Below are 16,064 nucleotides of genomic sequence, written 5' to 3'. Positions count from 1 at the left end.
AAAATAAAATAAAATAAAATATGTTTACTCGCCACATGGCGCATTTGTTTCCGCCGACAGGACGGAAACGACGTTCATTTCGCCATTCGGCTTAGCGATTTACCCTTGACGGGTAGGCCGGGGGGCCATACTCTGTTATCACTTACTGGTTACTGGTTGAGAATGGGGTGCATAACAAATAATAGCCTCCTTCGGGGGCGCCTTGTTTCTAAACGTGTTAGTCTTAAATCCTTTAATCTCAAATCTTGCTACAATGTACCTCTTAATATATGTTATGTACTCTCGCAACCCAATGTACCTTCTTGTATATAAATAGATTTCAACTGTAAGGGGGTATGGTTTGCACCTTGTTTTTCTAATAATGGATAAATAATTCTAATAATGGAAGCGCTAATTATATGAACAAATGCCATGTATTTATTCAGATGATAACAACAGCGAACACAAACCAGCGCATATACGAACGGAATGGTTTGTATGTACAAACTTCTCAGTGAACGAAGTTGTTTCTAGCCCGGTATCCGAAATTGCAGTATACGACTTGACCAGTCCCCGTTATCACGGCCCCGACGCCAACAACGAACTAGGTATGGTGGCGGATCTCATAGAAACCTTTTAAATACTAAACAACTTGGAGGATGTCAATCCGGACTTCTTCTTCAAAAGGTCAGATTTACACAAACAAGGAGCAAAAGTTGAAACTCAATAAGCCACAGTGTAGGACTGAGAAGAGGAGATGCTCCTTAACCCGTAGGGTTATAAACCCATGGAACCGCCTACCCGCCGAAGCCGTAATTTATTCATTTATTTATATATACAAGAGTTCTTACATTCTTGTACAGCCACAAGCACGCCTAGCGTTTCTGACAGTTTCTTAATCCTAATTTTCCCCGGAATACGACCAGCCAAATCGTTTATCCAGATACCCATTCACTGCTCGGTGAATAGAGGCTACAGTTAAGGACTGGCGCCCAGTCAATTTTCTCTGGCCAGGATACGAACCCAGGCCAAAGTGCTCGCGAAGCGCCCGGCAAGTGTCTTACCACTGCGCCATAAGGACAAATGCAAATGTGTTAAGTTTTATAATATACATGTAAAAATATCAAGGTAAATTGTGGGGAAATTAGACGAGTCGCCGGCTTCCTGTCTAGGGTTAGTGACCCTCAAGTAAATCAGGGGCCGGATTCAGGAAGGTACTTACGAAGGTTTTTCCTCTTAGCTAAGAGCGTTTTCCGTCTTAGCGCCTTCGTGGCGGCTACGTCCGTATTCAATTAACTACCCTAAGTGGAAAAATCTTCGTAAGTTCATTCCGGGATTTAAGTGTGGTTTCGACCACTCGTAGCTTTACGTAAACTGGATATAAGTCATTTTTTCTCTACTACATAACACTGGGATCGATTTATGATATTGGAACATGACCAAAATATTATAGCTGGTGAATCTAGTGAAGAAGAGTCCTTCGTGTTAGTTATATATGCATTCTCTGCTTGAAACTTGAAGTAAATATGTGTTTGATGATAGTAGAATTAGTTTTATAATAGTAATAGTATAATAGAATTAGTAATATAATAACTACTGGTATAATATTATACCAGTAGTTATTAAGTAAATAAACACTGGTGAACATGAAATATGAGAAGGTGATGAGCCCTGCCTGATGGGATCATTTACTATCACCAAATGCCATTGTTCACCTAGTAGTAAGGGTGTACCTTAGCTATACATACCCATTTCTAATTTATTTAGTTTGGTTTGGTTTTGAAATTAGATCTGGGTGAGACATAAAATAAAAATATGCTGCACAAATGATGTTAGGTAAGGAAAAGGGTAAAAATGTCAAAAACTTTATTCATTGAATACTTAAAGCTGTAATTATGACTATATAGATTATTAAAAAAGAGAGAGGGAAGTAGGGGTCCAAGACCTCTTCCTGTTATACAATTTGGGTGTGGAACAAGTAATTATCAAAAGAAGGCACCATGCTGGGAAGGCTATGTAGCAGTAAGGCAGTGAGGTGAGGCAGCTACTTATTTGAGAAATGCTTATTTTATTTACCTTATAAGCTGAGGCAACTTATTTTATTTGAGGAATACTCAGCTGATTCCTCTACATTTAGCATGGAACAAATTTGTGTCCAAGACCTCTTCCTGTTAATCAATTTGGCTGTGTGTAACCAAACTAGAAGTGCTCTACAAATCAAGGGACCCAGAATGTGGAATGACCTCCCGAATCATGTCAAAGGCTGTACCTCTCTCAACCAGTTTAAGAGTTAAACCAAGTACTGCCTAATTAACTCCATGTAACCTAACTTACCTCCTAAATGTCAACCCATGACTTGCTATTTTTTAAACAACGCTGTTCACCAACATGTGCAATTGCTGATTTATGCTATGTTAACCCCCTTTTTGTATTTTTTATTCCTTCTTTCAACACAATTTATACCTAATCCTGATTACTATTAAGTTTTAGTCTGTGTTTTTTCCCCCACACCTTGCCCGAAATGCTATGAGTATTAGTGGCTTTAGGTATTGTATGTACTAGCTCTGTCTATAAATCCAACATTATGTTTGTAAATCAACTGTATGTACTTTTCCTGAATAAAATGTATTTATTATTTATTTTTTAATCAGTAAGTATTAAAAGAAGGCACCAAGCTGGGAAGGCTATGTAGCACCATTGTGTGTAACAATAAACCAAATTTTTTTTAACAAATAATGCACCTGTATGGGAAAACAAATCCTGTCAGCTGTAAAAATATTGATGCAGTTATTGAAATGAAAAATATAATGAAAGAAATATTACTGGTTTATTTTTATCCTATCTTTTTGTACTGTACAGTATATCCAAGGAAGTGAAAAGTTGAGACATAATGCACAATTTAATGAATGATTAGCATGGATTAGCAGTTCAAAAGAAATATGACTTGTATTACATATCAACATGAGATCTTAATGATCCATGGTCAACATGATTTAATAAGGATAATACAGTACTGTATTTGTAATAATACAAACTATAATTTAAAACACGAAACAATGGGTATAAATTGGATAAGTTTAGTTTTAGGAAAGACTTGGGTACATACTGGTTCAGTAACAGGGTTGTTGATTTGTGGAACCAATTGCCGCGTAACATTGTGGAGGTGGGGTCCCTCGATTGTTTCAAGCATGGGTTGGACATGTATATGAGTGGGATTGGGTGGTTATAAATAGGAGCTGCCTCGTATGGGCCAACAGGCCTTCTGCAGTTGCCTTTGTTCTTATGTTCTTATGTTCTTAAAATCTTTATTACTGATTTTTTTTGTTAAGAAGATTAGGTATACACAGCAATGTGCTGCTACCCTAGTCTATATGGAATATTACACAGTGTAGATAAAAAACTAGCTATAAGTTTATCTAATACTCCCATCTCAAAGGATGGTTAGACATACTGTACATGGAATCAATTTAGAAAATACCAGCCTCAATACAAAAAACAAATCAACTCTGACTAAACAACTCTAAGCAATTTTCACAAGAGGTAAGCACTGAATCATGGAAACATTATATTATAATTACTATTACCAGTTTCTACAAAACTCCTCTCAAACAATGTATTTTTAAACATGTTTAGGTATACACAGCAATGTGCTGCTTCCCTATTCTGTATAAAGGACCACACAGTATAGATCAAAAACCAGCTACAAGCTCACCCAACATCCTCACCTCACAGGATGGCCAGTCATACATGGAATTAGGAGAGAACAAAATACTTAATGCTGATCTATTAGCCTCCACTGGCAAAATCTGGGTGCAGCACAAGAATATCTTCCAATATTCCTGAGTGTATGAAGTAATTACAGAGCTCAAAATACCTCATACCATTTGGTATGAAGTCACTGATAACAGGACAATCACAGATATAGTGTTGGAGAGTATGTTCTCTCAAGTAGGACTGAAAACATGTTTTTTTTCCACCAAGAGGGCTATAAACCCATGGAACCGCCTACCCTGCTGAAGCCGTAAATGCCAAATTCCAGCTAAAAAATATCATTAAGACAATTGGCGGGCCCTTTAACAAGCCGCCGGCTTTCTGTCCTCGTCGAGGCCACTAGATAGTTAGTGGCCCTTGGGTAAATTCAGTAAATATATACAATAATTGTCAGCGCATCTTCCGAGCAACAAGGACAGCTACACAGTGTCTCTTAGAATTACGTAGGTAAACAACAAATGTAACATATTTGTTTACTACAATGTCGGTGCTGAATGTAGAAGTTGAAAAAACATTGTTTTACTTCGAAATATACTAATTTTATAAGAAAATTCGACGTAAATAGGAGGCAGTAAAGCTCCGATAAGCCAGCGCTAAATCTTCAATATGAAGAATGTTGCTGCTCTCTGATTGGCCAAACGAAACACAGTAGTGACCTCTATCGGCACGCAGGTGAACCAACAATTTTCTTCCTAAGTATACCTTATTGAATTGCACCTAAGCATCTTCTTAGGGCGCACTTAGGAACCTTCGTAGCAAACCCTACTTACGAAGAAATACACAGAGCTTCCTGAATCTAGGTCCTGGTGTCACAATCGGTCCATAGAATTACCCAAATCAGCCCAAAACTACACAAATCGTCTTAGCATTACGTAAGTAATGAAGAAATATGGTATATTTACTTACTATAATGTTGGTGCTACACGTAGAACATGATCAAACCTATTTTTACTCTGAAATAATCTAATTTCATAACGAAATGAGACGTAAATATGTGAGAGGTGACGCCATAGGAAGTCGACGGTCCAAGCGACAAGTTTAAGTTCAAGTTCAAGTATGTTTATTGAGATAAGCAATAAATACATCTCAAAGGGATAGAGTAGCTTAGGCTATTTCTACCCCCCTCTACTTCAAGTCCCTCAAGGGGCGCACAAATTCAGTGAGTACAAATAGACATATAATAGTACAAGAATCCCATTTAACATTGCATACAGCAAGTACAGCATATAATTGTTACATTCTTGGGGCAAAATTCTTGTAGCTCCTAAGTATACTGTCTATTATACCATTATCACACATCCAAACAATTTGATGTGGTACACTATTTATTTCATTATTTCTATATTTTTCAATAAGGTGACACTCTAATACATAATGTTCTAAGGTGTGGGCGTACGGCATACTACATAATTTACACTCCTTCACCTAGATTCAGGAAGCTCTGTGTATTTCTTCGTAAGTGGGTTTGCTACGAAGGTTCCTAAGTGCGCCCTAAGAAGATGCTTAGGTGCGATTCAATAAGGTATACTTGGGAAGAAAATTGTTGGTTCACCTGCGTGCCGATAGAGGTCACTACTGTGTTTCGTTTGGCCAATCAGAGAGCAGCAACATTCTTCATATTAATGATTTAGCACTGGCTTATCGGAGCTCTACTGCCTCCTATTTACGTCGAATTTTCTTATAAAATTAGTATATTTCGAAGTAAAACAATGTTTTTTCAACTTCTACAGCCAGCACCGACATTGTAGTAAACAAATATGTTACATTTGTTGTTTACCTACGTAATTCTAAGAGATACTGTGTAGCTGTCCTTGTTGCTCGGAAGATGCGCTGACAATTATTGTATATATTTACTGAATTTACCCAAGGGCCACTAACTATCTAGTGACCTCGAAGAGGACAGAAAGCCGGCGGCTTGTTAAAGGGCCCGCCAATTGTCTTAATGATATTTTTTAGCTGGAATTTGGCATTTACGGCTTCAGCGGGTAGGCGGTTCCATGGGTTTATAGTCCTCTTGGTGGAAAAAAAACATCTGTTTTCAGTCCTACTTGAGAGAACATACTCTCCTAACACTATATCTGTGATTGTCCTGTTATCAGTGACTTCATACCAAATGGTATGAGGTATTTTGAGCTCTGTAATTACTTCATACACTCAGGAATATTGGAAGATATTCTTGTGCTGCACCCAGATTTTGCCAGTGGAGGCTAATAGATCAGCATTAAGTATTTTGTTCTCTTCTAATTCCATGTATGACTGGCCATCCTGTGAGGTGAGGATGTTGGGTGAGCTTGTAGCTGGTTTTTGATCTACACTGTGTGGTCCTTTATACAGAATAGGGAAGCAGCACATTGCTGTGTATACCTAAACATGTTTAAAAATACATTGTTTGAGAGGAGTTTTGTAGAAACTGGTAAGAGTAATTATAATATAATGTTTCCATGATTCAGTGCTTACCTCTTGTGAAAATTGCTTAGAGTTGTTTAGTCAGAGTTGATTTGTTTTTTGTATTGAGGCTGGTATTTTCTAAATTGATTCCATGTACAGTATGTCTAACCATCCTGTGAGATGGGAGTATTAGATAAATTTATAGCTAGTTTTTTATCTACACTGTGTAATATTCCATATAGACTAGGGTAGCAGCACATTGCTGTGTATACCTAATCTTCTTAATAAAAAAAATCAGTAATAAAGATTTTAAATTATAGTTTGTATTACAAATACAGTACTGTATTATCCTTATTAAATCATGTTGACCATGGATCATTAAGATCTCATGTTGATATGTAATACAAGTCATATTTCTTTTGAACTGCTAATCATTCATTAAATTGTGCATTATGTCTCAATTTTTCACTTCCTTGGATATACTGTACAGTACAAAAAGATAGGATAAAAATAAACCAGTAATATTTCTTTCATTATATTTTTCATTTAAATAACTGCATCAATATTTTTACAGCTGACAGGATTTGTTTTCCCATACAGGTGCATTGTTTGTTAAAAAAAAAAATTGGTTTATTGTTACACACAATGGTGCTACATAGCCTTCCCAGCTTGGTGCCTTCTTTTAATACTTACTGATTAAAAAATAAATAATAAATACATTTTATTCAGGAAAAGTACACACAGTTGATTTACAAACAATGATGGATTTATAGGCAGAGCTAGTACATACAATACCTAAAGCCACTAATACTCATAGCACTTTGGGCAAGGTGTGGGGGAAAAAAACACAGACTAAAACTTAATAGTAATCGGGATTAGGTATAAATTGTGTTGAAAGAAGGAATTAAAAATACAAAAAGGGGGTTAACATAGCATAAATCAGCAATTGCACATGTTGGTGAACAGCGTTGTTTAAAAAAATAGCAAGACATGGGTTGACATTTAGGAGGTAAGTTAGGTTACATGGAGTTAATTTGGCAGTACTTGGTTTAACTCTTAAACTGGTTGAGAGGGGTACAGCCTTTGACATGATTCGGGAGGTCATTCCACATTCTGGGTCCCTTGATTTGTAGAGCACTTCTAGTTTGATTACACACAGCCAAATTGAGTAACAGGAAGAGGTCTTGGACACAAATTTGTTCCATGCTAAATGTAGAGGAATCAGCCGAGTATTCCTCAAATAAAATAACTTGCCTCAGCTTATAAGGTAAATAAAATAAGCATTTCTCAAATAAGTAGCTGCCTCACCTCACTGCTACATAGCCTTCCCGGCATGGTGCCTTCTTTTGATAATTACTTGTTCCACACCCAAATTGTATAACAGGATGAGGTCTTGGACCCCTACTTCCCTCTCTCTTTTTTAATAATCTATATAGTCATAATTATAGCTTTAAGTATTCAATGAATAAAGTTTTTGACATTTTTATCCTTTTCCTTACCTAACATCATTTGTGCAGCATATTTTTATTTTATGTCTCACCCAGATTTAATTTCAAAATAAAACCAAACTAAATAAATTAGAAATGGGTATGTATAGCTAAGGTACACCCTTACTACTAGGTGAACAGGCGCATTTGGTGATAGTAAATGATCCCATCAGGCAGGGCTCATCACCTTCTCTCATATTTCATGTTCACCAGTGTTTATTTACTTAATAACTACTGGTATAATATCTTGCTATTATAAAACTAATTCTACTATCATCAAACACATATTTACTTCAAGTTTCAAGCAGAGAATGCATATATAACTAACACGAAGGATTCCTCTTCACTAGATTCACCAGCTATAATATTTTGGTCATGTTCCAATATCATAAATCGATCCCAGTGTTATGTAGTAGAGAAAAAATGACTTATATCCAGTTTACGTAAAGCTACGAGTGGTCGAAACCACACTTAAATCCCGGAATGAACTTACGAAGATTTTTCCACTTAGGGTAGTTAATTGAATATGGACGTAGCCGCCACGAAGGCGCTAAGACGGAAAACGCTCTTAGCTAAGAGGAAAAACCTTCGTAAGTACCTTCCTGAATCCGGCCCCAGGTCGTGTAACTTTTTGCACATCCTAGTCCATGGGTTAAGGTGCACATCTGTGGTTATCCACAACATTGGTTCGATCGTGCTGTCCTGCTCTAAAGATTATATCATTGATTTATCACATTGTGTACAATATCTTTATACATTTAATATTGTTTATGTTCGACATACAATACTGTGGTGTAAATACTTTCTAATGAAAGGATTCTAAATGGGAAATTGTAAACAACGCCACACCTTAGGAATGGCATGTGACTGAAAGCTTTATTGTACAGATTTTAATGGACAACAAGATCCACAGCATTCACCCTTTATTTGTGCACATGATAGGACATACATTTGTGCATAATTTGATGCAGAAATCCCATGGAAAAAGCACTGTTTGAATTTTTTAGTAATATTAATTTAAAATTATCAGTCTTGGAGGAATTCTGCATTATCTAGATGCCAAATTCATTGTACAGGTCACTGGCTAGATTAAAATCCCTATCTTGGACCAGGTTCCCATGTAGTACAAAATCCACTGAATTTATATTCAATATAGTATTGTATAGTGAATATTCTTTGCTTGAGCCAGTGAGCCCAACCACCTTACTGATACATCTCAGCGTAATACTGTAATGGGAAGGAGAGATACTGTATACAGTATAGTAACGGGAGGAACACGCAGTCAACAAGGTAGTACCGATAAAATCCTGATATACCATATACTGTAATTCAACATGACAAATGCACTATTGAAAGGAGAAGATAATTATATATTATGGTAAAAGGTTTACTATGAAATACAAAAGTACATATTTAACAATAATACATATGGCCTGCATTAATATATATTTTATACACTAAGTATAGTACTGTATAAACTGTTATACATACTGTACTTACAACCTGTAACTATATTTTAGAAATTCTAAATTCTGATACAGTCAAAATAAGAAATTAAGGAATGATATGTTTCCTTTGTAACCATAAAACAACAACTGTGCATAACTAAGCAAAATGGAAGAGGAGGCAGTCCTAAAAGAGGAATTAACAATTTACTGTAGAATCTGTCTTTATCCCCATGAACGCCCCTCTGATGGAGTAACCACAACTGAAACCTATTCAGGTAGCCCTATCTTAACAAGCTCTTCTGATTTGTCCTCTTTCCTTTATGTCTAAGAATTATTAGCCAGCAATAACTGGTTGGAGTTAATGTAATTTCATGATCAAAAAGATATTATGCAGTTGATGTCACCTCGAAGAAAACTATAAAATCAGTGCTAGTGACTAATAACTTTGCCTGTCATCCGATCAGGTGACAGCCTGACTCTACTGAATGGACAGTACTGTACTGTACTCCAAAAGTCTCCCTTCCCCCATACTGACTGCCTACCATTCCACTCCCAATTCCCTTTCACTCTTCTATTTCTAACGTGGTGATCAAGTCTTCCTTTTATGTCTAATATGGAGGCTATCTACTATACTAATGTGGTTGTCACTCGAGGATCAACTCGTATGGTACTTCATATTCCAGGATATTTCAAGCTTTGACTTTCATGCTATTGCCTTTTACACTGGCATGAATGACATGATAATGTTATGGGACAATACAAATTTGTCCATTTGTTAAAGAAAAAAAAAGACAAGCTGCTTGCAAGAAACTTTTGGATGGGAAGTATAACACAAGAATTATATAGTGCAGGCTACACAAATTAAAAGATTAACAAACCAAGCCATTTTGTAACTCATGCACATCATCAAATGTTGGCACTGTTCCATATTGCACATCATAATACAAACCTGGCACCATTAGCTAGTTTATTAAAACTAAAATTGTCACTGTCATTCAGCAGTACAATTTTAATACAAGTATGGTGAGGCAATTATACATTTCCATTCAACCAAAAACAATCGATAATATAGAACTGTTTATATATTGGACCATGGAGGTGTCATTGGCTGTGGGTTTTGAAGGTAGGACATCACAACTGCAGAAATGGACAACCTGAAATGTTAATATAATTAGTAAATTATTTGTGTCAAACAAATAAAAGTATATTTGTTTAATTATGATAATTTACTTTGAAAATCAGAACTATTAGCCAGTAACAATGGGTTGGATTAATGTAATTTAAATTACATTCAATAACAAAAGACAATTATGCAAGTGTTGTCACCCTTAGGAAAATCATGAAGTCAATGCATTAGTGACTGACAAGTAAGCTCAGAAAACTACTGACAGGGCTCTCCCAAAAATAACAAATCAGAGCAAGAGAGATTGTTGAAACACAGGGAATACAGAGGACATAATCAGCACACAAACACAATAAAGTACATAAATTATTGGGACCATTTGAAGCTCCCAAAATGTACTCTGGAAAGGAGACAAGAGAGGTATCATGTACTGTATACATGGACTGAACTCCAGGTCCAAAATTTGCACAGTATTATAACATAGTGGAGCGAACAATATGGTAGGAAATGCAGAATAGCGCAAGTGAAGAAAAAATGTGCCACAGAAACAGTCATAGAACACTGTATGAATATCCAGGTCCAAAATTTGCACAATATTATAACAGATGCTATACCGATGATGATACTTTTCAAAACGCTTGTGCTCTCTAGAGTGGAGTACTGCTGCACAATGACAGCCCCTTTCAAAGCTGGAGAAATTGCTGACCTGGAGAGTGTGCAGAGATCCTTTACTGCTAGAATCCACTCAGTAAAACATCTAAACTATTGGGACCGACTAAAGAGCCTAAATCTGTACTCCCTTGAGCGCAGGCGGGAGAGATACATAATAATTTACACATGGAAAATATTAGAGGGGCTGGTCCCAAACCTGCACATAGAAATAACATCACATGAGACCAGAAGACATGGAAGGATGTGCAGAATACCCCCGTTGAAAAGCGGAGGTGCAACAAGTACTCCGAGAGAGAACTCTATCAACATCAGAGGCCCGAGACTGTTCAACACGCTTCCGCTACACATAAGGGGCATAACTGGCCGACCCCTCACAGTGTTCAAGAGAGAACTGGATAAGCACCTCCAAAGGATACCTGATCAACCAGGCTGTGACTCATACGTCAGGCTGTGAGCAGCTGCGTCCAACAGCCTGGTTGATCAGTTCAGCAACCAAGAGGCCTGGTCGACGACCGGGCCGCGGGGACGCTAAGCCCCGGAAGCACCTCAAGGTAACCTCAAGGTAAGGTAAGGTAGTGGAGCGAACAATATGGTAGGAAATGCAGAATAGCGCAAGTGAAGAATAAAGGTGCCACAGGAACAATCATAGAACACTGTATGAATATCAAAGGACCACGGCTCCTTAATATCCTCACAGCAAATAAAATAAGTATGGCTGGAACAAAAGTATTTCTTCAAGAAAAAATTAGAGTTTCCTGCAAGAAGTGCTGGACTAACTAGATTGTAAGTGGGAATATGGCCCTGCAGGCCACTCCAAGCAACAGTCTACTGGACCAAGATCTTGCACGTCATGCCTGGCCCAGGCCAGGCTTGGAGAAAAGAAATCCCAGAACCCCCTTATCCAGGTACAAATCCAGATCCAGGTAATGAAATGCCCTTTTCAGGCATGTAGTCAATCGCTCACCTCCCAGTCCTGTTCTCTTCCTTATAGAATATTTGGGGGTTCCATTTGGCTCAACGAGCGGGGATGGCAGGCTAGCTGGGACTTTAGGTGACCTGACCCACCATATGATGGTGGTCAGGCACATCATGGTTCAACCTGTCTTCTTGAAAATAACGTCGCTTTTCGTTCGAATGCATGCTATATCCAAAAATGAACGTAATTTGAAATGAAATTGGCTCACGAAAGTGACATACTGTCGCGTTTTCTCTAAGTCCTCTGGCTTACTTGGAAAGGTTAGGAGAGGAAACTTTCATTTAACGTTTTTCATAGCTTTTGAAACTTGAGGACAATTTCCTGCCCTCCTAACCTACGAGAGGACCCTTAACTTACTGTTTTGAAACAAAATCCAAAATTTATTTTAATTTTTTTATTTTTAAATTACGTCCATTTTCGGCCATATGGGCAAACGACCAAATTCAGACGTAATTTGTAAGAGGACAGGTTGCACAGTTAGGGTATTTACCCCGTCGCAATGTTTATTTGCCTTAGTACACCAGGTTTTGGCCTTGTGTAAAGTAAAGTATATGTTAAAATGTGACATGCTATGAGGACAGGTTGTACCTTTATGGGTTTAGTAATATACAAATTTCAGAAGAAAACAAGATAAACCTTACATGAAGCTGCTGAGCATTTGTTTCGTATCGTCATTGACTCTCGAGTTGGCAAAGCTGATGCAGGAGCTGTATAGCGCAACCCAAGCACACCACTTCAACTGCAAGTAAGAAATAATGAGTTCACTATAGAGTATCATTTATAACAACAATGTCTAAAATTTCTATAATCATAGTTTTAATAATACAGTATTTGGAGGATTAAAATTCATAAAGTGAGTAGAAATCACATTCCTCAATATAAGTATTATAAGATTAAAACCCTAAATAAGAAAATGATCCAAGATAAAGTCTGATATTATTTACTTAAAACATGTACTGTACTATATATGTGAAAATTAAGCATTGAATACTGTATAATTAAACATCTTTTTCTGGTAGGCCCTTGATTTACCCATCTTCCACCAGATGACAGCCCTGAGGTTACCTGAGGTTTCAATCAACTTGCCTAAAAGGTCAACACTTCAAAAACGAAGGGTGAACAGGAGCACTGTCCAGAGTGAACGATGCACTAGAACCCCTACCCCAGCCAGGAACCAGGAGATATGGATCTACACATGGCCCAAAGCTGGATCCGAAGAACTCAACTGAAGCAGACTGAGGCTAAAATACTGCACTGCCAGCTATCAAAGATTGATCTACCTTCCCTTCCCGCCCAACCACTTGGGCTAGACAGTAGAGTGAAGGCCCATTTTTTTGCAAGCCGGTTTTCAATCCCCGACTGTCCAAGTGGTTGGGCACAATTTCGTCCCCATGTCCCATCAAAAATCCTTATATTGATCCCTTCCAAATGCTATAGTTATAATGATTTAGTGATTTCTCCTAATAATTCCCTTCCCTTCCCTTTCCCTCCAGAAAGTAGAAAGGGTGTAAAAAGAGAGGCAAACCACAAGGAATACAACTAAGAAGATTCCTGATGATCTAGAACTGCACGCTGGAAAGCACGACAGGCCGCATATAGTGTAAATATGCAACCACATCCCACAGCAGCAGCTCAAACAACTAGAGCAATGCTATCAAGGCAATCTTTGAAGACAACACAAATGGTGAAACCAGCTGGGAAGAACCCTGCTCTAAACATAATTACACCTGATCAACTAGGCTGTGACTCATACGTCAGGCTGCGAGCAGCCGCATCCAACAGCCTGGTTGATCAGTCCGGCAACCAGGAGGCCTGGTCGACGACCGGGCAGCGGGGACGCTAAGCCCCGGAAGCACCTCAAGGTAACACTGAGAAGAGCTCCAGAGTTGCACAAAAATGGAGACCCTATGCCAAATGGATCTAAAATTTGTGGTCCAACATGATCTATTACAGTATGTACTTATCATTTTGACAATGGCATATGATAGAGCAATCATTGGCAAACAATTCCATTTAAAAATCATAATTACAGTATATGACAATTATTGGTGGTCCCAACATAACATAATGACCAGGATTTACACAAACTCAACCATTCTTGACATAAATCCCAGTAAATTGAGGGTACCGGTAGTATAGTCGAGTTCGTTCTTGACTCGCAATCTAGAATTCTGGGTTCAAATCCCAGGCAAGATAGAAATGGCGGGTGTGTATCCTATCACCTAATGTACCTGTTCACCTAGCAGGAAATAGGTACCCAAAAGTCAGTCAGCTTATTGTGGGGTTGTATACTGGGGAGGGTCAGTAATTAGACCCTAGGGATAGGGGGGAAAGGGGGGGGGGGGGAACCTGGATACAAACCTAACATGTACTGTATGTATAACCTGGCTGCCAGTCCTCCAACACAATGAATTATTATTATTAATAAATTATTCGCAAAAAATTCTTTTATGATGCGTCTTGATTATGGCATATGATACTGATCACGGATAATTTGGTATTAAAATTATAGATGTACACACACACAACTTTATTGAAACCAAACATTCAAAAGGAGAGAACTTTTTCACCAAGCTTGAGAGAGGAAATGAGGAAGGGATAGTCTCACACCCTCCCTCCCTCTTCCCCCATGCCCAGCATTCAGCCGACTGCTGTTGCTTTGTCACACTTTTGGCTCACTTCACGCTCATGCCATAAATTTTTCAGTAAAGTGAAAATGTATTTTGACTTAATTACAATCTTCGGCACAATAATTACCGAATAATGGACATCCATGTTAGTCACAAGGGTTGAGTCGACGGTTCTCCAACCTCCTATCAATTAAAAAACTAGAAAGATCAGACCTATGTGACAGGTATTGAAGTATTATTAGTGTGACTCCAACTGTACACACAGAAGATGATGCAAGGCACCAACATGGCACACGAGTCAGAATCAGACATAACACACACTAAAATACCCAGCAACAGGCCTGGCCACGTGGACCGAGTCCCAAGCAGTACTGATGTAATGGCAACTCAAAAGGTTGAAGCCCTGACTAGGACAACACCCAGAATCTTGAAAAATATTACTGGTGGGAATGGGTAATACAAACTAGCTACAAGGCAGAGAGTTGAGAAACTAAATCAGAATGAATGAACAGCTAAGGGCACACAAGATGGGTGCCTTAAACTGACAAGTGAAGCATGAATATAACAATACAAAAAGCATGGCTCCCACAGAAAATGTTCCCATGAATGCCAACATCACTTACATACAATATACAGTAGTTCATAAAATATGAGTTGAAAACAAAAAAAACTGAGCAAGCTAGTGCCAGGATGAATAGGGATGATAGTGGTAGACAATAGGGATGATACCGTGGGCTTCAGACAGACCCTATAATGCCAGAAACCCAAAACTTACTCTCATCATTAGACCACACATGCTGAAGATCATGCCTAGTACATTCATGTAGTCAGTAGTTGGATCTTCACCAGGGGCCCCTGGAGTCCCTTGTGCTGATGGTTTGTACCTGTCAATGGTCAAATTACATTATATTGCAGTTGGTATGTATAAAAATGTAATATTAATGTATTATTATTATTACTGTATCAGTAAGGTGTTATTGATCAAATAAGTAACATTAAAGCATGAGTGAGAAGGCAAATAAAATGAATTCAATAAACACAGGTTTTATAATTCTCTTTGCAAGAAGTGATTAGTTATGGAAAATCAGGAGGGAAGATGAGAGAACATATTACAAATACGAACAACAATGAAGCTCAATAATTACTGTACACAAACCCTCACAAAAGTAACATTATTTGAAAAAAAAAATACAGCACTGAATGTAATGAAACACCATTTTCTGGGTGAGCCCAGAGGCTCCCTGGAGCCTACAAGGCTCTCCACAGAAAAGATTTTGAAAAGTTTTTTACTTGTATCGTACTTAAGTATGATTTCCCATTGGGACAAAGCCAGTTAGGTTTATCAAGGTCCCCTCTAGGCCAACTACTAGTCTTTCCCAAGATGCAACCAACAATAGTTGCCCAACTCCTAGGTACTAATTTACCGCTAGGTGAACACAGGCATCGGGCAAAAGCAAACGTCCCTGTCCTGCGGCAGAAATCAATCCCGAACGTTTCAATTGCGAGCCGACTGTGTTGACCACTACACTACAGTATTTTGAGGTTATCTTGAGACGATTTCGGGTTTCAGAGACTTTAGTTTATACACAC

General features: G+C 38.1%; 2 long non-coding RNA genes across 4 annotated transcripts in view; one reads left to right on the top strand and one right to left on the bottom strand.

Moving 5' to 3' along the window:
* The first annotated feature begins 379 nt into the window (after positions 1-379).
* Positions 380-15,511, top strand: LOC138353090 (uncharacterized). Of its 3 annotated transcripts, none has more exons than XR_011223032.1 (3): positions 380-587; positions 12,464-12,589; positions 12,891-15,511. It is a non-coding gene; the product is annotated as an uncharacterized lncRNA (long non-coding RNA). The 3 variants fall into 3 exon arrangements; XR_011223034.1 differs by having other exon boundaries at positions 548-666; XR_011223033.1 differs by lacking the exon at positions 380-587 and adding an exon at positions 8,077-8,215.
* LOC123770652 (uncharacterized) overlaps positions 8,534-16,064 on the bottom strand; it is a 20,553-nt gene continuing 13,022 nt past the window's right edge. The window contains exons 2-4 of the long non-coding RNA XR_006774377.2: positions 15,250-15,358; positions 12,486-12,583; positions 8,534-10,227 (exon numbers count right to left, since the gene is read on the bottom strand). This is a non-coding gene — a long non-coding RNA (uncharacterized lncRNA). The remainder of the gene's footprint in view (positions 10,228-12,485; positions 12,584-15,249; positions 15,359-16,064) is intronic.

The sequence above is a fragment of the Procambarus clarkii genome, chromosome 56 (assembly GCF_040958095.1).
Source record: "Procambarus clarkii isolate CNS0578487 chromosome 56, FALCON_Pclarkii_2.0, whole genome shotgun sequence".
NCBI lineage: Eukaryota > Metazoa > Arthropoda > Malacostraca > Decapoda > Cambaridae > Procambarus > Procambarus clarkii.
The sequence above is the reverse complement of the archived record's forward strand: the minus strand, read 5'-3'. Positions and strand labels throughout refer to the sequence as shown.